The sequence below is a fragment of the Zootoca vivipara genome, chromosome 7 (genome assembly GCF_963506605.1).
Source record: "Zootoca vivipara chromosome 7, rZooViv1.1, whole genome shotgun sequence".
NCBI classification, from domain to species: domain Eukaryota; kingdom Metazoa; phylum Chordata; class Lepidosauria; order Squamata; family Lacertidae; genus Zootoca; species Zootoca vivipara.
The window spans coordinates 91,207,968-91,232,406 of NC_083282.1; the positions used below are offsets into that span (position 1 = coordinate 91,207,968).

A 24,439-nucleotide genomic window follows, 5' to 3' on the forward strand; every position below is an offset into this window, starting at 1 on the left:
AGCTAGACTGGTATCTTTGGTATCTCTTCTCTCTTAACATGGGTGTCAGTTTATATTAAGGATGTTCAGTATTATTTTATTAATATTGCTACAAGTCTGTTGTGGCCATTGGGTAGAACAATAGTAAACTTATGAACTGAGCTGAAAGTAGGTGACAGTAACGTAAATGAAAAGTGAAGGCGGGCTGTCTCGTTTCCTTGGCTAGTCAGGATAATTATAGGCAATTTCTTGTGGCATGCCCTGTTTCTGAACATGAGGCACCTGTGAGCAAGCCATCGGTTGGTTGGCATCTGTCTGTCTCAGGGCCCAATCTTATTCAACATCTTCATCAATGACTTAGATGATGGGCTTGAGGGCATCCTGAGCAAGTTTGCAGACGACACCAAATTGGGAGGGGTGACTAATACCCCAGAGGACAGGATCACACTTCAAAATGACCTTAACAGATTAGACAACTGGGCCAAAGCAAACAAGATGAATTTTAACAAGGAGAAATGTAAGGTACTACACTTGGGCAAAAAAAATGAAAGGCACAAATACAGGATGGGTGACACGTGGCTTGAGAGCAGTACATGTGAAAAGGATCTAGGAGTCTTGGTAGACCACAAACTTAACATGAGTCAGCAGTGTGATGCAGCAGCTAAAAAAGCCAATGCAATTCTGGGCTGCATCAATAGGAGTATAGCATCTAGATCAAGGGAAGTAATAGTACCACTGTATTCTGCTCTGGTCAGACCTCACCTGGAGTACTGTGTCCAGTTCTGGGCACCACAGTTCAAGAAGGATACTGACAAGCTGGAACGTGTCCAGAAGAGGGCAACCAAAATGGTCAAAGGCCTGGAAACTATGCCTTATGAGGAACGGCTTAGGGAGCTGGGTATGTTTAGCCTGGAGAAGAGAAGGTTAAGGGGTGATATGATAGCCATGTTCAAATATATGAAAGGATGTCATATGGAGGAGGGAGAAAGATTGTTTTCTGCTGCTCCAGAGAAGCGGATACGGAGCAATGGATTCAAACTTCAAGAAAGAAGATTCCACCTAAACATTAGGAAGAACTTCCTGACAGTAAGAGCTGTTCGGCAGTGGAATTTGCTACCAAGGAGTGTGGTGGAGTCTCCTTCTTTGGAGGTCTTTAAGCAGAGGCTTGACAGGCATATGTCAAGAATGCTTTGATGGTGTTTCCTGCTTGGCATGGGGTTGGACTGGATGGCCCTTGTGGTCTCTTCCAACTCTATGATTCTAGGAGACAAATGGAGGAGTGTGCCCTTTGGGATGAAGTCAAACTGTTGGAAGGTTACAGTGCCTGCCGTGGCTGTAGAGGCCATACGAGAGAGACATGTTTTGTTACAGCTGGGGTAGGTGAATGTGTCTGGTTCTGCTGCTGTAGATGCACCCTGGCCTTTCTTCTCCCTGCACATCTCCCAGCGGTCATTTCTCCTCTGGCCATTGCCATGGATGCACACCTTGGCTGTCTTGTCTCCAGGCTCTGCGGTCATCTGCAGACATCTTTGCTAGCTTCCCCCAGATTTCTGTGTCTGTCTTTCTTCCATTTTGGGAATAAAGGGTAAAGGGGCCCCTGACCATCAGGTCCAGTCGTGTCCAACTCTGGGGTTGCGGCGCTCATCTCGCTCTATAGGCCGAGGGAGCCGGCGTTTGTCCACAGACAGCTTCCAGGTCATGTGGCCAGCATGACAAAGCTGCTTCTGGCGAAATAGAGCAGCGCACGGAAACGTCGTTTACCTTCCCGCCAAAGCAGTCCCTATTTATCTACTTGCACTTTGATGTGCTTTCGAACTGCTAGGTTGGCAGGAGCTGGGACCGAGCAATGGGAGCTCACCCCGTTGCAGGGATTCGAACCGCTGACCTTCTGATCAGCAAGCCCTAGACTCTGTGGTTTAACCCACAGCGCCACCTGGGTCCTGTGCTTATTTAATAGAATATCCTGTGCTTATTTAATTGCTCATCTTCAAACATTGTGTATGCCATCAAATGCCAACGGTGCCCTTCAGCTCTCTATATTGGACAAACAGGCCAAACCCTATGCCAAAGGATAAATGGACATAAATCTGACATCAGGAATCACAAGACAGAGAAACCAGTAGGAGAACACTTCAATCTCCCAGGACATTCTATACAAGATCTCAAAGCAGCTGTTTTATTACAGAAAAATTTCAGAAACAGACTGGAAAGAGAAGTTTCTGAATTGGAACTCATTACCAAGCTTAAAACCATGGAGAGACCTGGTATGAACAGAGACATAGGATTCTTATCTCATTATACATGATCAAGCTTTCTTTAGCACCTCAGCCCTTGCTTTTTCCTGCAAGATCAATTGCAGTCATTAACAGTCGTTAACAGTCATCAACAGGTTTACCACTCCTATCAGCCATTCCCATTCCCATCACCCCCACCCCCACCCTCTGACTATACATACCATGGAGAGACCTGGTATGAACAGAGACATAGGATTCTTATCTCATTATACATGATAAAGCTATCTTTAGCCATCTCACCCATTGCTTTTTCCTGTAAGACCAATTGCAGTTGTTAACAGTCGTCAACAGGTTTACCACCCTCTCACTATATATAAGGGTCTGGTGACTTCTGTTTCAGTGTATCTGAAGAAGTGTGCATGCACACGAAAGCTCATACCTATGACAAACTTAGTTGGTCTCTAAGGATTTTTTATTTTGACTGCGTCAGACCAACACGGCCACCTATCTGTAACTTGTGCTTATTTATTATCCTGTGTTTATTTATTAGAATAAATACCCCTGTAGTCTAGGAGAGGGGCATGCATACATTGTGTGGAGTGCAGAGGCAGGCGGCATGTCCCAAGTTGATGTGTAAGAGAATTGATGTGAAAGAGAAACTCTTCCTTTTGCATCCACTGGGTGTAGCTGGAGAGAAGCTTCTGGACAAAAATAACTAAAAGTAGATCCAGACTGAATCTTAAAATTGGGGAGGGACTGATGTTTAAATGTCACCCAGTAGTGAGCAAGCTTTCGAGTTCTCCAAAACATCATTGCTAAGCGAAACAAGGAAATAGATAAAGTCTGGAACACAAACATTAATACACAACAACACAGCCTGCTATGACGCTGCATTTTTTTCTGATGCAATGCCATAATAAACTATCAGGGGTGTGCATTGACCACAAGTTTCAGCATCAATCCTGATTCAACCCTGGGGGGAAACTCACCTTGGCTGGAATAACTTGGGAGGCTGCCTGATTCATCTCAAGATCTGAGTTCAGGGGGGGGGGGCAATGGGACAACAAAGGTTTCATTTTCCCCACTACCTTTCAGAAACTGAAAACATTAAAATGGTTGTTAATTTCTTTTTCTGTTTGACAGAACTGAATAGAGAGTAATTCCCTGCCCTGATGTTACCATGTTGTCTGCTGCTTTTAAGCAGGAATAATGCCCTCAAATAATACGGTACTTTTCCCCTATGGAAAGATGACACAGAAGCGAGAGCTGATGCTCGTACTGGTTCTACCCCTCCAAAGGAGGCTTCTCTCCTGGTTGAGAAATTACTAACATGATCTCCATTTTAATTTTGGGTGTGTTGCCCAGAACCTGATATCCCTTTATTAATGGCTTTTTTAATATATAGAAAATGTATTTTTATTGTTTAGAAATTATAAGACAAACACATTAACACATTACATACAAACATATATTATACACACCAACACAAATTATACATTACAATGACAAATAACAAATATAAAAGCAAATTATTCTGTAACTTTCCAACCTATAATCTATTAACCAAATTTTAAAAATGACTTCCAATTAAACTTGCTGTATTTTGCCTATTATTAAGATGTTTTCGCACAGTTTATATATATATTACATATTTCCATCACTTATTCATGTAGCTTTATTAATGGCTTGGTGAACTTTGATCAGTCGCTGCCTCTCAGCCTAACCAGGATTGTTGTGAGAATAAAATGGGAGGGGGGGGGGAGATCTTAATATGACACCTAGAGATCTTGGGAGGAAAAGTGGAATATAAACATATTAGCATTGGCATTTGCTAGAGGGCATTTCCTATAGTAATATATAGCAGGGGTGGCCAACTTCCAATAGACTGCAATCTACTCACAGAGTTAAAAACTGGCAGTGATCTACTCCCCTTTTTGGGGTTCAGGTCAAAGCTGTTAAGCTTTTTCTAGGAAGGAAAGCCTTTTTTGAGGTTCACGTAAAAGTTGTTGAGCTTCTTTAGGAAGGAGGAAAGCGACATTGAGCCTTTTTTTTAGGAAGGAAAGCCCTGTTTTGGTGGTTCAGGTCATTTTTGGGGTGCAGGCCAAAGGTGTTGAGTTTTTTGGGGAGAGCCAAAGTTTTATAGCTTCTTTAGGGGGAGCCACTGATCTACCGGTGATCTACCACAGACGTCCAGTGATCTACCTGTTGGACATGCCTGATATATAGCTTTTGGGCTATTTTTCTCATTAGGGCCTGCCTAGGTGCCCAGAGGACAGGATGATGCCACCTTACCACCATTTAACGTACAGATGCCAAGTAAACTAGCACTTGGATCTTACTTTAACCCTGGCAAGGAGACCGCATCTTCTGTCCTCAGTATAGCTTGGTGTGTTCACGGGGTGGTGATAGTTCAGGGCAAGTTGTCTGGTGAGCAGCTCCAAATCAAATTCTCTTGATCAATGCAGGTAAAGTGATACGTTTGCGCTAGATCCGATACTCTGAGCTACCTTGTGCCCCATTCTTTGTACTCTGGTAAACCAAAAGATGGTCCTTTTCTCAAAAGGAGTGCAACCAACGAATTGGATTAGAATGACCTCTCCAGGCCACAAACAAAATGGTGTTATAGCTGACCCTTGACCGCTGTCCAAACATTGCGAGTCTGACTGCCGTTGGGTTGTTAAAGGGTAACTAATCCCCGCTTGGGTTGCAAACCTAAGCATATTTATTTAGAGCATTTTTTTGCCCTGCTCATCCGCCAAAAGGGCTCCCAGAGTGGTTTGCAACGATCAATAAAAAAGATCTTCAAGATTATGATCTAATCTAATAATCAAGATTATGATCTAATAATATGCATCTTCAAGATTATGATCTAAAACCATTATGCAAAATGAATTTAGAAGCGATTGGGAGAGGGGACAAACGCTAGTGCCGCTAGTTTTTAGAACAACCAGCCACGCTGGAAACAGCCCGAGGGCGAACCAAAAGTTGCTGTGCGATGGAGTGGCCTTGCTTCTCTCTTCTCTCTGCTGCACCCTGATGGAATGGCTGCTGTTGGCTTATGGATGGATGAGCCTATTGGAGCTGCCCTCTGAAGAGAGCCAGTGAATTGCCCCATGAACTTCTTGGGAGGAAATTCAGCACAGAAATGTAATACACTTTCAAAATTAAGATGCGTTCATTGTGTTGCTGACCAGGAACCAGAAGACAGAAAAACCAGTAGGAGAACACTTCAATCTCCCAGGACATTCTATACAAGATCTCAAAGTAGCTGTCTTACTACAAAAGAATTTCAGAAATAGACTGGAAAGAGAATTTGCTGAATTGCAACTTATCACCAAGCTCAAAACCATGGAGGGACCTGGTTTGAACAGAGATATCGGATTCTTATCTCATTATACATGATAAGCGATCTTCAGCCATCTCAACCCTTGCTTTTTCATGCAAAACCATTTGCAGTCGTTTGCGGTCATCAACAGCTATCAGTCAGTCAATCACCCATTTCCACCACCCTTCTGAGTGATCCCCCCTCCCCATCCCCACCCCTCCCCACCCCTTCTCTACATAAGTGCCTGGAAACTTCCATTTCACTGTATCTGAAGAAGTGTGCATGCACACGAAAGCTCATACCAAAATAAAAACTTAGTTGGTCTTTAAGGTGCTACTGAAGGAATTTTTTTTTATTTTACTTCGATCCAGACCAACACGGCTACCTACCTGTAACCAGGTAGTAAGCCTGATCTTTATTAAAGCTGTTGCAACAGGATGCTCCCCTCACACGCAGGAGAGAGGTGGAGGACCACGAACCATGTGTGCTTGCCCTTATATAGCCATTTTGAAATTCCCTGCCTTGGAGCTCAAGACCACCCCTCCATACATCATACATACATCAGCAGAAGAGGCGGTCTACAGCAGACATTTGAATGTTGTTGTTTTTCCTGCCTGCCAGGTTTTCTGATAATGCCTTATCTAATTGCCTTTCCTGGTAGTCTGGCCATTCCTTTGAGATGGTAATCACTTAAATCCTGAGAACATGGGAAGGTTTCTTTCACCCCCTCCCTCCTTGCAGAGAAACACTTGATCAGCTTAGGGGTCAAAATGGTTTCAGGACTGTCTTCCTGTGCTGCTTCAGACATGTGCTTTATATATTTATGTACGTGTTTGCTTGGTACATTTATGAACATTTATTATATATCAAAGACCTTGAAATTCTTACAACAGGCGTAGCCAGGATTTTAGTGGGTGGGGGAAGGCCTTTTGTTGGGGAGGGGGACAGAACCTCAGTTTGCTATGTATTTTTATTGATTTGGGGGGCAGCTGCCCCTCCCCCAGCTACACCCATGATGTACTCCACCTTGGGGTCATTGGAAGAAAGATGCGGTGGAAATGGATTGCTCTCTGCCTCAGTTGTCCATCAGTTTCCTTCTACAGAAATTAAGTGCTGAGTTGTGCCTTACCATACAGAAATGGAAAACAGAAGAAAGGGGGGGAAAGGATGGGTGGTTGTTGTTTTTCACAAGGCATCGCTCTTGAAACCCAACAGGTGCAGTAATTTGAAATCCTACAGGTGCAATTTCTACCTTATGTACAGATTGTGGAAGCTTTGCCTTTTGGCTTTCTATCTTCCCTGCCGGAGCTCTGCCAAAAACACTGGTCTTCAGCTTGTGGATCCTGACCTCATCCGAGGTGGGTCACACAACAGGAGCACTACCAGCATGCAAATATATGGCAAAAGATGAAGAAAGGGGTCTCGAAATGGGATATAAGAAGCAGGTCTTGGGTTTGAAAGGTTGAAGACCCCTGCTCTACAAAAAGCCAGTATCTTTCACCCAAATCCTTTTGCATGTATTTCTTTAATCGTTCTGAAACTATGGTAAGCAGGAAGTCGTTTCTCGTCCAAAATAACAACATACTGTACTGTACAGCTTCTCTCTCCCCCCCCCTCCCTCTCCTGGTTGCAACAGGCAGGCAGGCTAAAGCAAGGAGCCTCTGTGTCATTACTGTACTCGGAACTGCAAGGCGGAGAGACGTCACTGGAAACCCGTGAAAGGCAGAACCACAAAGGGGAAATGGAAACCGAAACTTAACGGCTTTGCAGCAACGTCTGGCTTAAACTCCTAGTGCCCTTTGCTCTCTGCGCATCGATCCTGGCTCCCTCCCTCCCATTAGGAGCAATCCCATTCAGAAGGACGGGATAGTTATGGCAAAAACACTGCAGGGTGCCAGATAATTACCGGGTGAAACTCTGTCCATCTCTCCAGACCAGTATCACCTGGCAGTGGCAAGCCAGGGGCTTTCCAGGCTTTCCACCTGGCAGCGGCTGCCTTCAGCTTGTGCTCCGACCTCCTTCAGTACACCTGGAGGAGGAGGCAAGATAAAAAAGGGGGGAGGATAAGGCTGGAGCTTCACTTGAGAGCTGGGGTTCATCCAAAATCTCTCTTAAATGCCAAGATTCAGCCAGGCATAACCATTGATGCAGTTCATAGAATTGTAGATTTGCGATGCAGGAATCTTAAGTTGCTTTGAACATGTGCAGAGTGCCTCCTGAGCTTTATTAAAGGTGCTGTTTTCACCTGGTTTCCTCTGTTAAGATCATACTTGAGCAACAGGGCTGAGAGAGGATCCTTTCCACAGAAAAGCTTATTCACCTCCCTTCCCATTCCTCCAGGGGAGGAGTGAGTCGTGGACATTTTGTGTATCTGTTCTTTTTGCAAACTCAAGACTGAATCCAATGGGGGTTACTCCCAGGTAAGGTAACAGGTTGAACATCTGTTTCCTTCTACTACGCCATCAGTCTCCAGACCTTTCACCATGTACTGAAAAATGGACTCTAAATATTAGTCTCCTCAGTAGACGGTCTCTCTCCTAACAGGTAGCTAGCCGTGTTGGTCTGCCATCGAAACTAAATAAAAATAAAATAGAAAAATTCATTCCAGTAGCACCTTAGGAGACCAACTAAGTTTGTCATTGGTATGAGCTTTCGTGTGCATGCACACTTCTGAAGACTTAGTTGGTCTCTAAGGTGCTACTGGAAATAATTTTTCTTTTTCTTTTTTTTTTGTCTCTCCTATCAGCTATTAAGAGACGCCATGTCACCGTATACAGTATAGGCTTAACATGCTGGTTCATTTTTCTGAATTCAGATCAAAGCTGGTTTTGGGGTAAACACATTGAAATGTGGTACATATAAGAAAATATACATATAAGAAAAAACAGGATAAATATGGAGGGCAGCTAACATTGGCCATATGGGCTCACTGCTTCCCAAAAAAAGCATTGAGAGTGTTTACACAGCCCGTGTCAGGATAGAATCATAGAATCATAGAGTTGGAAGAGACCACAAGGGCCATCCAGTCCAACCCCCTTCCAAGCAGGAAACAAGAAGGGGGGAGAAGGAGAGAGAAAGAATGCTGTTCACTGCCTGGAGCACTTCGGAGAAAAAGCAGAATGTAAATGTCTATAAATGAGCAGGTTAGTAATACTACCAGAGGACACTAGCTAAATCCACAGCAGGAAAAGATAAGTGAAATGGGCATAAAATAAATTTGCAGGTTACAGGACTGCATTGTTTTGGCTTTTCTTTTGAGAGTCTTCAGTCTACTTTCAAGGTTTCTTGCATCAGACTTGCAACATTTTCCTCTGCAGGAAATTCCTTGCAACAGTTTGAAAATGCCTGGGAGAAAGGAACGTTCAGGACAATTACAAAGCGAAATGGACTAAGGCTGTGGTGGTTTGCCTTACTAAATGGAAAGGGAAAATAGAACCCAGCCCTGGAGGAAGAAAAGGAATGGATGAAAACAGTTTGGATGTGTAAATAATGACTTGGCTGATTAATATTCTACAGTCTTTTAAATGTATGGAAAGGGAGGGGGAATTGTTTTGCTGTTTTGTTTTACATATTTACTTGTTTTTATCCTGTATTTTATTCCGTGAACCGGAATAAATAACAACAAGTGCATCTCAGCATCCAGGACCCAAGTGACCTGCTCGGATCCACGCAAATGGTTTGATCAGATTCAGAATGACAATCCAAGGGGTAGCTCAGTCAGTAGAACACGAGGCTCTTAACCTCAAGGTCAGGGTTTTGAGCCCCACATTAGGCAAAAGATTTCTACAATTCTATTATTCATTTGCAAACCCCCTCCCCCTATTTTTCTTTCATCTAATGCAGACAGTAAGCTATTTGGGGGGAATTTTATACTAGGTACAATGACTTGACCATTGTTCATGTTATATTTCAGTTATTAATTCAGAATTTCAATTGTGCTTAATAGTTCCAGCAAGAATCCCTAAGCAGTTTACGGAAATTATAAAATCGGAGTAAAGCAAATAACGCAACTAAAGATCAGAATGAAGTAAATACATTATTATTAAATTTAGATCGTAGGGCGGTTTACAGTACAAAAACACAAAAAAATACATAACAAACAACAACCCCACCCCCAATTTGAAAGATTATCGATTGTTTAATTAGCCAAAGGCCTGGTTATAGAGGAGGATATGCAATGTAACTGAAGATACTGTATGTAATGAAGGAGAGAATTCCACAAATGGGGAGTCATTGCAGAAAAGAACTGTTCTTGTACTGTCACCCTTCATATGATGTCACATTTTAATTCTGACTGTGTCTACTCAGAAGTCCCGTAGAATTGAACAAGTGAGACTCAGTCCCAGGTCAGTAAGGATCACAGCCCAAAACTACTGAGCATGATAATTTTAATGTGCATTTTATATGTTATGTAAAGTACTTGGCGGTTTTGACGTTCAAGCGTAAAAAAAAGGAATAAAAATTCTCACATCCAACTAGGTGTGGGTGCCTTCGGTAGATGTACTTCAGTAGATGTTATCTCTCCTTTTTCCTTGTAAAGGCAACAGTTTATTTCTGCAGGAGATCACCTTCCCGATCCTCACATGCAGTACCCCTGGTCCTACCCCCACCCAATCAATAAGCAGCTGACCATCACAAGGTGCTCTCTCCCCCCCCCCATTTCTTCCTTTGAAGCAAAGCAAGGCAAACTAACAGCATGCTTTTTATTCCCTCCCCTTTTTATTTATTTGCTGCAATGCAAATTATTGGCTGGTTGCTGGCTACAAGAGCCGGGGGGTGGGGTGGGTGGGCACTCCATCCAGATACTAGTTTAAAGGTCTTCCAGTCTACAGTCAAAGCAGGGAGGAAACCAGTCCCAAGAGAAATATATACAAGTGGTGCCTCACTAGATGAAATTAATTCGTTCCACGGGTAAATTCGTATAAAGAAAAATTTGTCTAGCGAATCGCGGTTTCCCATAGGAATGCACTGAAAATCAATTAATGCGTTCCTATGGGCAAAAAAGGTCACAATAAAGCCAACTTTGGTTTTCAAAGTGTTTATAAAGTGCACTTTAAAGGCATACATGCTGCACAGAGCATGCCAAAAATTTAAAGTGCAAAACTTTATAAACATGACAGAAAAACATTTAAAAATAAGGAAACATGAGGCAGCACCTACCCAGAGCTGCGGAGAGTCTCTCTGGGGACACTGTTCAACTGGTAGAACTGGTTGAAGGCGCTGTAGAGCGGGCAGCAACGGTCTCAGGCTGGCTAGCCTCAGGAGCAGCAGGTTCCTCTTCCACTCTTGGCTTCTTCGTGATGAACCTGTCCACAGACTGCTGCTTCTGCCACCTTTTCAGCATCCCTCTGAAAGAGGACACGACCCTTGTGTCAAAAGTGTTCGCAAGGTCACGTGCCAGGCTCTTGTCTGGGTGGTGGCGGCATGCAAAACTCTGCACGTTTTCCCACTGTCGGCAGACGTCCTTCAGTTCCTTGGAGGACACCTGCTCCTCGACTTCCGCCTCTTCCTCTTCCGAAGCGGCGTTGTGAACTCCGGATCTGGTTTTGAATCTTTCAAACCAGCCTCTGCTCGCCTTGAAGACTTCTGGTACAGCATCTGAGGATCCTGCCTGTCGCCGGACGAGGTCTGCGTGCAAGGCCTTGGCCTTCTTGCAAACGGCAGCCTCGGTCACTGTGTCCCCTGCACGCTGCTTCTCTTGCACCCAGGTGAGCAGCAGCTTCTCGACCTCCTCAAGAACAGGTGGCCGGTTAGGCATGATCCTGGTGACTCCCTTGGCTGCATCTGTCGCAAGGATCTTCTCCATCCTATTCAGGATGGTCCCGATGGTGGATGGGCTCCTCCCGTACTCCCTGGCGAGGTCTGTCACCCGCATGCCTTCGTTGTGCTTCCAAATGATCTCCTTCTTCATCTCTATGGTGATCTTTTCCTTGGTCCTCTTCTCAGCCACTGCTTGTTTGGGACCCATGTTCCTACATTTGAAAAAAAAAATGACGGGAAGGAATGGGAAACCTTAGAAGGCAGTCTTAAAGGAACACTTTTTTCATCCAAAAAAATCAACCCTACCAAAGCAGTTTTTAAGAAGTGCAAAGAAACTTACCTGACTGTAGATGCTGAACACCGTTCAAAAATCTTCAAACTCTTCAAAGTCACCCAAGTCAGTCTGAACCTGAGGAAAAAGGGAAGGAATAGTAAACATTAGAAGGCAGTCTGAGCAAAGCACATTTTTACCCTAAAACCCCCATGCAACCAAAGCAGAGCAAAAAAGGCAGACTTTTGGTCCAAAAGGCCCATGCAACCAAACCAGAACTAGATTTCCCCCCAAAAAAACCATGCAACCAAAGCAGAGCTAAAAAGTCAGATTTTTTACCCCCAAAAAACCATGCAACCAAACCAGAGCTAAAAAGGCAGATTTTTACCTTAAAACCCCCATGCAACCAAACCAGAGCTAAAAAGGCATATTTTTACCAAAAAAACCCCACATGCAACCAAACCAGAGCTAAAAAGACAGACTTTTGGCCCAAAAGGCACATGCAACCAAAGCAGAGCTAAAAAGGCAGATTTTTTTACCCAAAAAAAAAACCATGCAACCAAAGCAGAGCTAAAAAGGCAGATTTTTGGCCCAAAACCCCCATGCAACCAAACCAGAGCTAAAAAGGCACTAAAAACATTTTAAAAGTTTTTTTAAAAAAAGTTTTAAAAAGTTATGAAAAGTTGAAATAAACTTACCTTAAGTGCTGAAAAGCTGGAAACCTTGTACAGTATTGTACACTGTAGAAATCCTCCAAAAAGTTTTTATCCTCTCACACTCTCTCACTCTCTCTCCTCAAGTCAATACTGGAACTGCCCTCGAGAAGTGAGCCCAGGGTGCATTGGGGAGGCTTTCTAAAGGTATTGGGGCAAAAAGGTATTGGGCCGTTTTTCCGTTCCAAAAAAAAAAAAAAAACAAAGGAGGAAAAAGGCGGGAAAATCAGGGGGGGGGAAATCAGGGGAAAAATTCGTCTAGCGAGTCGCGGCCAGGGAAAAACAATTCGTTAAGCGAGGCAACCTTCTCTCGAAAAAACCTTTCGTTAAGCGGAAATTTAGTTAAGCAGGGCATTTGTTAAGCGAGGCACCACTGTATAGTTAAATGGAAGTTGATGTGGTCATTCAAGGTCACCTTGGTTCAAAGGTAATTCCATCAAGCCAACATAAGAATAGGGTGCCCCTCCCAGAGATGGGCCCATTAACGTAGAGCCTAAATTCAATCACACTGGGGAATGGATTGTTAAGACCACTCATCTCATAAAGAAACAAAAGAGTAGCCCATTAAAGGGGAGGGGAGAGGCTCGTCTTCATCCTGCCAAAGGGCCTCCAAACATTGCTAGCCTAAAGGAAGTGTATAGATTTTTTAAAAGAAAATATTATTATTAGTTTACCAAAATACGTGTGTTGTCTCTCTTTTCAAGCTGCGTTTTCTACAGATCAGTTTCATTTGCTGCGAGACATTAGTGTTGCATGCAATGTTAGGCTAGGAAGAAAAGGGGGAAAGAGACGGAGGGTGGAATGGTGAAGTGGGGTGGGGGTGGGTGCCAATGCTTCTCTTCTTTGAAGCCCATCCCCATTTGCTCAGCTGAAGCATTCCTTGCTGAGAATGACTTTGGTGCCTGAAGTTTGAGAACAGAATTAGGACCATCGAATCGCAGAGTGAAGGGGCCCTGAGGATCATCTAGTCCAACCCCCTGCAATGCAGGAATACACAGCTGCCCCATATGGGGATCAAACTTGCAACCTTGGCATTATCAGCACCATGTTCTAACCAACTGAGCTACCCAGCTATTGAGGGTCCTGACTCCATTATTTCTCCTGCTTTGCCTTCATCGTCTTCCTCATAGAATCATAGAGTTGGAAGAGACCACAAGGGCCATCCAGTCCAACCCCCTGCCAAGCACGAAACACCATCAAAGCATTCTTGACATACTGTATGGCTGTCAAACCTCTGCTTAAAGACCTCCAAAGAAGGAGACTCCACCACACTCCTTGTCTCTCTGTAGGTTTCACGTCTTGCTCCCTCTTCCTATTTTTAACTGTGTGGCTGTGCTTTAGATATGGTTTTGGTTTCCTATCTTTGAGAGTGGTTGCAATATTTTAAACCTGTTACTAGACAAGCATTCTGGTCTTCCTGAAACTCAGCTTTCCACTGAGTTTATTATGCCAACCATGCATGACTCCGGTCTAGCCTGCAATGTCAGCTCAGAGAACAGGTGAGGGGGCTTCCCTTCAGAAAACCCGCTTTGTCTCCTGTGTCACAGGCTCACCCTTCCTCTCTTACGCCTTGCATGATTGCTCTTCCATGTATGTGGTGTGTGTGTGTGTGGATTTAACCGTGATTATAGTTATCTTGCCAATTCTCTCAAGCGAAAGGACTTTTTGCTAAGCTAAGCTAAGCTACTCCTGTTGCCCCGATAGATGCACATATTATTCTGAGCTATTTCCCATTGTGCTATTGAACATGGGCCCTCCTTCCTTGGAGGTTTTTAAGCGGCAGGTGGCAGGGCATCTTTGAGTTGAGATTCCTGCATTGCAGGGGGTTGGACTGGATGACCCTCGGGGTCCCTTCTAACTGCAGTTCTATGATTCTATGATACCCCTTAGAGACAGTGTTGCCCTTGTAGAGCTCAGTAGGGAGAGACCTTGGAATGGGAGCAAAAGTAGAATTCATTGGCTCTGCCTATCACTTTTACTATTGACTTCCATTCTAACGTGGAAAATAGCAGCAAACCCACTATCTCAAAATTTTCTGCTCACCTGTCTCTAGAATTTGGACAATAACTTTCATTAACAAACTGCAGGTGTTTCTGTGATGGGACGTTGACCAATCATGTTATGGAAAGGTGGACTTTTATTTGTCAGTTACTGGAACATTGAACACCCCCATGAATAATATATTCCAGGGTATCTTGGGGTAGGGTGGGGGAAGGGATATTGTAAGCCGTGTTATTGCAAGCTCAGCATCTGCTTCGGATGCAGAAGGCCCTGGCTTCAATCCCTGGCACCTCCAGGCAGGCCTGGGGATTTCTCCGGAGGCATGGAGAGCCACGGCCAATCAATGTAGATCAGGGGGAGGCACTGTGGTGGCTTCCAGAAGTTGTGGGCTACATCTCCCATCATTCCTGGCCACCTGCCGTGGTGGCTGGAGCTGATGGGATTTGTAGTCCACAAAACCTTCCTGGAGGTCTTCAGATGGACCACCTACTTCCCACCCATGTAGACCCTGCTGAGCTACATGGTTCTCACTCGAAAGCATTCTGCATTCCTATGGAATTAAAAACAGAAGGGCAACATATCCCGAGCTGCCTCTCTCTTGAGAGTTCCTGATCTCCAGTTGTCCACTGCTGGGTTTGGGAATCACAGAACTGTAGAGTTGGAAGGGATCCTGTGGGTCATCTAGTCCAACCCCCTGTATTGCTGGAATCTTTTCCCCAACTTGAATAAAATATTAGGGGGGGCACACACAATTTATCACATGATGCAATGCGCACACACTATTTGAATGGCAATGCCCATCAACTTTGGGGGCCCCTCACCCTCTCAAACATTTTATTGGGGGGACCAAAGGGACCTCAGCCCCTAGGAGTTGGTTCTTATGGCCTGTTATGGAAAAATCTGGGTGCGAGGCTGCTTCCATAACATGGCCACTGTGAACATATCATTTGGTCATTTTGCTTATTCTTTGTCTGATTTTAATGCTGATCCACTCACCCCCCCCCACCATATACTGGAACAATGACTCAGGTTAGACCTGTAACTTATTATTTTTAGTTACAGGTAGGTACCGTGTTGGTCTGGCATAGTCGAAACAAAATAATAAAATTCCTTCCAGTAGCACCTTAGAGACCAACTAAGTTTGTCATTGGAAGTGTGCATGCACACAAAAGCTCATACCAATGACAAACTTAGTTGGTCTCCAAGGTGCTACTGGAAGGAATTTTATTATTATTATTGCATTGCAAATTTGCTATCTATCTAAAAGAAGACATTGGGATGGAGAGGAAAGGGCCACGCGCCGAAGCACGATGCAAGGCCTCCCGGGTCATCCTGGCGCCGGGAATCCATCGCGTCCGTGCAATGCCCTCTTGCCCCAACTTGCTCCAGAAAGGCGGAGGCGCGCGCAGAGGCAGCCGGCTGCGCTGGGATGGATGCGCCGTCGGGGCCGAGCAGGGGCGGGCGCGGCTTGCCGGTCTGCCCCGCCCCGGGGCTGGAGCATCGCCTGATGTAATTTCCGAGAAGCGCTGCCATAGGTTTGGCGGCGGCGAGGCCCCAGAAAACGAAACCGTGGCCGGGCTTTAAATAACTCTCCGGCTGCCTCCCCCTCCATCGGTGCATCTTTTCGTTCGCCCTCAACTTCATCCCAAGCTGGTCGCGGGCATCGGACGCGCATCGCGATTCGGGCGCGTTCTCACGGTAAGGCTCTGCGCGGGACAAGCGAGCGGGCGCTTCCTCCGCCGGCGTTTCCAGGGGGCGCATCTTGGCCGCCCCAATTTCTTCCCCGCCACCCTCCTGCCCGTAGGGAGCCTGGATCTCGCGTGGGAACCGGAGCGGAGGCACAACCCGTGTCTGCCGATCGTCTGAATCCACCACCTCCTGGGGGGCTTGGAACGAGATCACGAGGCTGCTCGCTGCTCTGAGCCGGGGTTGCGGCTCGGGGGGGGGTTTGTTGCTGGGAGGGGGAGTGGGGAGAGTCAAGATTCCCCACGTGGCGAGCGCAAGCTGGGACGGACTTGCTGTGGACCCCGTGGCGGGCGAGAGTGAAGGCATTCACGCGGGGGTGGACGGTGCCGCTTCTAGCCTGGTGCCGGGATGCGCTCTCCATCCCCACGCCACCCCCACCCTCCCCAGGTCTGGGTTCCGCCGAGTCTCTGCTTCCCCTCCCTGCCTCTCCACAATAGAGAGAAAAGGAAAGGAGAGACAAAGGAAGGGAGAGTTGAGAGCGCCAGGCGCGATCTTGCAAAGCGGGTTTGCTTGCGCCGATCCATCTCCTAGGATGGCACGGAGGAGGGAGGCTGGTGAGAGGCAGCCCTCGGGGCGCGCGGAGGAGAGCGAGGAGCTCCCAGCGCGTCTCTATGTTAGTCTCCGTGCGGGTGATGATGAGATCAGTCGGCGGAACTCCCCGAGACAGCCTCTCATCTTTTCGCAGAGCGAGAGGTCTTTCTCAGCGCTGTCTCTCTTCCCTTGAACTTTTACCGTCCTTAATTTTTTTAAAAAAAATAGAAAAGATGTATACTGGTCTCTATTCAGGTTCGTATGTTCCTGCGCCCTGCAGCCTTCCCCCAAGCTGGCGCCCTCCAGATGTTTTGGAACACAATTCCCACCAGTCTTTTCCCCCACGGCATGGCCCAAACATCTGGAGGGCACAGTCCAGAGCAGCTGCGGGGCGGGGAGGCTGCAAACCTGCCAGGTGTGCTTCTGTCCCTGTGGACTTTGCCAGACTTTAGTCTTCTTTGCATGCGTCTGACGAAATCGCCCCAGCCTCATCCATTGAGAGTCTTGCAAGGTCACTCTCCCCCCCCCCACCTGTGGGTTTGTTTTTGCTTCTCCCCGCCTCTGGAACTTTGCCTGCCTCCAGGTTTCGAGATGGTTCAGGTTGCCAGGCAAGACTTGCCCGCATCTGTTGAGGGCGGTCCTTCCTACCAAGGCTTAGTGTTTATTCTGAAGGCTGAACAACAACAGGGTGACGTAGTGGAGCCTGGCTGGGCTTCAGCAGCAGCAGCAACAAGGACTTCTGTGGCACCCAAAGGCTTGCGCACTGTGGCAGGAAGGATTTCCATGTATTCTCTACCCACTCCCCACTGCTGCCTGAGGATTTTTTTTTTTTGGTTTGTGGTTTTGTTACATTTCTACCCCACCTTTCCTCTAAGGAGCACCAAGTGGCTTACATTATTCTCCTCCTCCCCATTTATCCTCTCAACAACCCTGTGAGGTAGGTTAGAGATAGAGAGTGAGTGACAGGCCCAAGGTTGGCCAGTGAGCTTCATGGCTGAGTGCAGATTTAACCCCAGTTTCCCAGGTCATAGTCTGGCACTCTAACCCAGCCCTTTCCAAACTGGGATCTCTGAGCTGTTTTTGGACTACAACTCCCATCATCCCTATTGGTCAGGGATGATGAGAGTTGTAGTCCAAAAAACAGCTGGCGAACCAAGTTTGGAAAGCACTGCTCTAACCACTGCCTCTCACAAAATTGTGTAAAAACATGCTCCCTCCCCAAAAATAATATGAATATATTTGCAACCGAGTTTGGAAAGCACTGCTCTAACCACTACACAACACTGCCTCTAACAAAATTGTGTAAAAACATGCTCCCCCCCAAAATCATATGAATATATTTGCAATCTCCCTTTTTTTCAAGGATTTTAGGGTAGCATTCATGGTTCTTCCCTTGACCGTTTTATCTTCACAACATCCCTGTGAGGTAGGTCACTTGGGGAACTTTGTGACTTTGGGTCATCCTCTTCACTCCCCTCTGCATTTTATCCTCAGAAACAGCCCTGAGAGGTAGGTTAGGCTGATCGACAGTGGCTGGCCCCAGGTCACCCTCTGAGCTTTGCAGGAAGGTGGGAATTCAAATCGGGGTCTTCCCAAGTCTAGACCGGCATGCCAGCTGCGAAGCCATCCTGTCTCTCTCTCATTTCACCTGGCAAAGAGGGCTTTCAAGTGCCACAATAATTATATCAGTCTTCAAGCTGCCATAAGAAATCATTAAGGCAACAGGCTTCTATATTCACTGTGGTGTCCGGTTGTTAATTTTGCTGGAACAGACAAAAACTTTATTTTCCGCATTTTCTCCCATGGATCTCAGGATTCCCCCCTCGGAAAGCACAATTGTAATTGCCCCACAACCCCTTGACTCTTCCCCCTTTCCTGAAATCCACAATGAATTTCTCAGTTTTAATACTTTTGTCGCTGCCGGTTAACGTGGGTGCTAGACAGTGATCACAAAAGGGCTCATCCTATTTTTAAATGCTATGCGGAAAGTTGTTTTTTTTAATACTGCTTGTATTTGAACAAAGCTCAAAAGCTGTTTGCAAAGTAGGCTGAAGCATCTGAAATGAATTGCAAATGTACCCTCACCCCACACAATAATTTCTGTTTATGCATTACTCGCGTGTAATGTGCAAGCAGACATGCTGAAGCAGGAGGGAGGCTGAACTGCTGGCAGTAGTAGTGATTCAGTGGGGAATCATGGAATTGTAGAGTTCGAAGGGACCCCCGAGGGTCATCTAGTCCAACCCCCTGCATTGCAGGAATCGAGTGCCTTTGTCTACCTAACCCAGGGGTAGGCAACCTAAGACCTGGGGGCCAGATCCGGCCCAATCGCCTTCTAAATCTGGTTTGCGGTGTTTTTTACATGAGTAGAATGTGCCCTTTTATTTAAAATGCGTCTCTGGGTTATTTGTGGGGCATAGGAATTCGTTCATATCCCGCCCCCCCAAATATAGTCTGGACCCCCACATCATGAAAAAAATGAGAGATACAGATACACAGATAGCAATATGTAAACCCAACAAAGATAATTTATAGATTTTGAGCTAAGGTATAATATGTGGCTCTGTCGGTGCAATCCTGCAGCAGCGACTTTTTGCTCCTCTTTCCCCCGATAAAACTCAGACGGTTGCATCAGAAAATGACAGCATGTTTATTTTACTTTGTCTTCCCCCAAGTAAAGCTAATAACCCTGAGACTGCCAGGATTGCTCAACGCTGTATTTGCAGTTTGCAAAGCCATCCGATCAGTATCGCTGACTGGTGAAGTTAAGGAACGGAAAAGGTTCTGCAGAGAAAAGAAGCACTGGGCTTTTTTCCGCCTTGCATTATTAGGAAGTAGGGGGGGGGGGGTTCCGTTTTTGGCTGTTTGCATTCCACGTACAGACCTTTGTGTGTGTGGAGTGGGGGCATTTAGGCCTGGGGGTAGGGAATGCCAGAATGAGGGGCTCTCTAGAGTCCAGGGTGTGGGAAACTTTTCCAGCCCCAAGGCCAAGGCAGTCAGCGCCAGAGGCAAAGGCGAGCAGAGCAAAAGGTGTCACATGCCTCTGAATGTTCTCACTATGTGTAACGTGGGAACCTGCACAAAATTGCAGCTCCTGTTTCTGGGTGCCTCAGGATGTCCAGCTGCGGCTTTGCAGAGAATTGTGGCTGTGCTGATAAGTTCTGCTTTGGGGTGTGCCAAACAGTGAGCGCATGTTCACTCCTACCAGTTATCAGTGCGTGGTAATTAAGTTTTGAAAAGGGGGGCTGACTTTTGAGTTCCAGAAATGCGTATCCTCCTTTTCTCTCTTCCCCCCCCCCACCGCAAAGAAGATAAGGTTGAGGGTCCTATTATTCCCCCTCCTGCACAACACCCATTGTTTCTTAAGTTACTTCCACTAGATGACCAGGAGCTAAGAAATTGTATCCTGATAGTTCGTGCTCAAAGCCTGCTCCCTAAATACTGTTGTGTTTCCACAGCCAATATTTCTGTTATCTGCTCTCCAGAGCTAAAGGAGTCGTTCTCTGTGTGCTGGACAGAGAGATACCCTGGGGAGAGTGAAGAGTGTTGCAGAGATTTTATTATAAGCTACTTCTTATTGATTATTTATGCACCACTCAGCGGTGCTCAGCAGCATGAATGTGAGAGCCAGAGGGTGATAAGTTAGGAAGGAAGCATTGGGAATCGTCCGTATTGTAACAGAGAGAAGCCACTTGACAATGATTTGAATGCAGGGACCATAGGGGAGGGAAGCAGTGTTAGAAATTAAGATAGAATCATAGAATTGTAGAGTTGGAAGGGACCCCAAGGGTCATCAAGTCCAACCCAATCTCAGCTAAAGCATCCATGACAGATGGCACCTTAAACCATAAATAAATAAATAAATAAAAATCCAGTAGCACTTAGAGACCAACTAAGCCTGGCGTGCTCTGGTCCATGGGGTCACGAAGAGTCGGACACGACTAAACGACTAGACAACAACAACAAAGTTTGTCATTGGTATGAGCTTTTGTGTGCATGCACACTTCTTCAGATAACAGAAGTCACCAGACCCTTATATATCGTGAGAGGGTGGTAAACCTGTCGACGACTGTTAACGACTGCAATTGGTATTACAGGAAAAAGCAATGGGTGAGATGGCTAAAGATAGCTTTATCATGTATAATGAGATAAGAATCCAATGTCTTTATTCAGACCAGGTCTCTCCATGGTTTTAAGTTTGGTAATAAGTTGCAATTCAGCAACTTCTACCGTATTTCCAGTCTATTTCTGAAATTCTTTTGTAATAAGACAGCTACTTTGTAATTCTTTTTGTAATAAGACAGCTACTTTGAGATCTTGTATAGAATGTCCTGGGAGATTGAAGTGTTCTCCTACTGCTTTCTCTGCCTTGTGATTCCTGATGTCAAATTTATGTCCATTTATTCATTGGCGTAGGGTGGTATAGTGGTTAGAGCACCTCTTGCCTTGACAAACAGAAGCCTTGCTCTTGCCACTCAGATCTGGCACGTGGCTGTCTAAATAACTCCTCCCCTGCATCTGTTCAGACTATGTGACAGCCATCCTCAAACCCTGTCCTGCTGCAGGACTGATAACAGTCAAAGCAGTTGGGAAGGGAGGGGGTGAGTGAGGTGGGCTGGAACTGGGGGAGAGGCATGCATGGCAACTCCCCCAAGGAAAGTTTCTTTGGAAACACAGTGCCTGGAGGCTCGTCCTGATGCAACAGGAGCTGTTAATATTTGCAAACCGGACAGCCTTTTATTCCTAGCCTGCATTCTGTGGCTGTTTGTGGGTCTTTGTCTGCAGAGCTAGATTCGCTCGGGCTTTGTTATTGCATAGAGCAGGGGTCAGCAAACTTTTTCAGCAGGGGGCCGGTCCACTGTCCCTCAGACCTTGTGGAGGGCCGGACTATATTTTGGAGAGAAAAAAATATGAACGAATTCCTATGCCCCACAAATAACCTAGAGATTCATTTTAAATAAAAGGACACATTCTACTCATGTAAAAACATGCTGATTCCCGGACCATCCGCGGGCCGGATTTAGAAGGCGATTGGGCCACATCCGGGCCTTAGTTTGGGGACCCCTGGCATAGAGCGTCGCTTGGTATTTTTGTCCTTGGTCTTGTGACAAAGGTGGGGGTGGAACCTCATGTGAAATAGTGGCAAAAGTGTGTAAGCTCTGAATCAGGAAGTCCCTGTTTCAGATCTTGCTTGTGCCATGAGCCCAGAAGGCGACCTTAAGCAACTCACCCGCATTCTGCAAGAGGAGGTTAAAGATACGGCCTGGCTTTACAGGTTTGTTGTAAAGCAACGCTGGGGAACTTCGACCCTCCAGATGTTGAAGGACTCCAGTTCCCATCAGCCTCAGCCAGTGTGGCTTTAGAACGGATGGGAGTTGGGATTCCAGCAACAACTCGCTTACAATCCCATAGGACACCTCCTGAGGTGTCCTCGAATGTGACCTCAGGTTTGCTGGGGTTTAGGGACCCAGGTGGCGCTGTGGTTAAACCACTGAGCCTAGGGCTTGCTGATCAGAAAGTCGGCGGTTCGAATCCCTGTGACTGAGCTCCCGTTGCTTGGTCCCAGCTCCTGCCAACCTAGCAGTTCGAAAGCACGTCAAAATGCAAGTAGATAAATAGGAACCGCTATACCGGCGTTTCCATGTGCTGCTCTGGTTTGCCAGAAGTGGCTTTGTCATGCTGGCCACATGACCTGGAAGCTATACGCCGGCTCCCTCGGCCAATAATGCGAGATGAGCGCGCAACCCCAGAGTCGGTCACAACTGGACCTAATGGTCAGGGGTCCCTTTACCTTTATTATCCAAGTTTGCCTCGGAAACAAAAGACCGTTTGTTAGTGGTTCTCTGCTCCCCACCCCCACTCACACAAAAACGATTTGCATCTTTGGCTGATCCCAGGCAAAGCAGTCAGAATCAGGAAGTGAAAACTTAAGTGGCATTTATCACCTTGTGAGATGAGAGGAGTGCTTGGGTCTGGGCAGCAAGTGCCCCAGGTGGAATCTGAGCCTGAAATAAGCTGTCCTCCCTTGGCAACAGTGTGACACAGGGGAAGGTGTGAATGTGGCAGAAGGGTCCACAGATAGCACAGTGCAGCTGGTGAGATGGCAACATTAGGAGTCCACATATTTTGACTTAGCAGACAGCCGGACAAAATTTGTGTGTGCTGCTCTCACCCTGCAGAGGGAGGTTGTACAGGCTCTCTTTTTGATGCTGGTCTGGAGGCAGACACACTCAGGAAGCAGGAAGATGCCTAGAGAGTGGGGGGTCAGCAAACTTTTTCAGCAGGGGGCTGGTCCACTGTCCCTCATAAATAAATAATTTATTTATACCCCGCCCATCTGGCTGGGTTCCCCCAGCCACTCTGGGCGGCTTCCAACCGAATATTAAAAACAGTACAGCATCAAACATTAAAAACTTCCCTAAACAGGGCTGCCTTCAGTTGTCTTCTAAAAGTAAAATAATTGCTTATTGCCTTGACATCTGCTGGGAGGGCGTTCCACAGGGCGGGTGCCACTACCGAGAAGGCCCTCTGTCTGGTTCCTTGTAACCTCACTTTTCGCAAGGAGGGAACCACCAGAAGGCCCTCGGTGCTCTCGCCCTCGGTGAAAAAAACAACACCCCGAACTAATTCCTGTTGTTGTTGTTTAGTCATGTCCAGCTCTTCGTGACCCCATGGGCCAAAGCATGCCAGGCACTCCTGTCTTCAACTTAATTCCTATGCCCCACAAATAACCCAGAGATGCATTTTAAATAAAAGGACACATTCTACTCATGTAAAAACACGTTGATTCCTGGACCGTCCACGGGCTGGATTTATAATGCATTTGGGCCAGAGCTGGCCCCTGGGCCTTAGTTTGCCTACCCATGGCCTAGAGCAGTGTTTCTCAACCTTTTTTGGGCCACGGCACACTTGTTCCGTGAAAAAAATCACGAGGCACACCACCATTAAAAAAGTTTAAAAATTTAACTCTGTGCCGCCCTATATTATAATTATGACTGTAAGAAACACTTGCCAAATATTGCTTTCCGGTGGGTCAGTGTTGTGTATTGGCGGCCGCCAGGCTCGTTTGCATTGAGCTTTGGGAAAGAGGAGGAGAAATATTTCTTTCTGGTGGGTCAGTGTTGAATATTGGCGGCCGCCAGGCACGTGACAATGCAAATCGCCCTTCTCGTCGCCGCATGTTGCGGCACACTAGCGTGCCGCGGAACAGCGGTTGAGAAACGCTGGCCTAGAGAGCAGGGTGGATAAAAATAAATGATTTTCATTTTTTAAAAAAGCCCACAGATTTTTTTTCATTTAAATTGGATTTTTTTTATTTAAATTGGATTGTTTTGATTTAAATTGGATTTTTAAAATAAAATGTTTTTGGAGGAAAAATCTTTCTAAAGATAGTTTTCTATTTAAGTTACATTATAGTCCAAAGGCCCCTTCATGGATCAATGCCTTGTCGTGGCGAAGGGGCTTGAATAACTCAGAGAAGCTATGAGCTATGCCATGCAGGGCCACCCAAGATGGACAGGTCATAGTGGAGAGTTTTGACTAAACGTGATCCACCTGGAGAAGGAACTGGCAAGCCACTCCAGTATCCCTGCCAAGAAAACTCCATGGACAAAGGCTATACATCAGGAAATAAAGATTTGTTTTAAGTTGTTCATGTGTGCTAAAACTCAGTCCCAAGTTTTTTTTAATCGTTTAACCACATCAGTTAACAAACATGGGATACATATGCTATAATGTTATTGTTTAAGTTAAATAAATTGTTTAAATCATAATTAAGGAAATGATTATTTTTATCATTCCAATAAAGTACAGCAGAAAAGTTGTCCAAATATATACAGTTAACTTATTAAACCTCACAATAATTTCATAATTATTGGTC

General features: G+C 45.9%; 1 protein-coding gene across 1 annotated transcript in view; it reads left to right on the forward strand.

The window, feature by feature from the left end:
* The first annotated feature begins 15,805 nt into the window (after window positions 1-15,805).
* Window positions 15,806-24,439, forward strand: part of HELZ2 (helicase with zinc finger 2) — a 41,795-nt gene continuing 33,161 nt past the window's right edge. The window contains 1 exon segment of the mRNA XM_035122776.2: window positions 15,806-15,981. The gene's annotated coding sequence lies outside the window, so the exon portion shown is untranslated.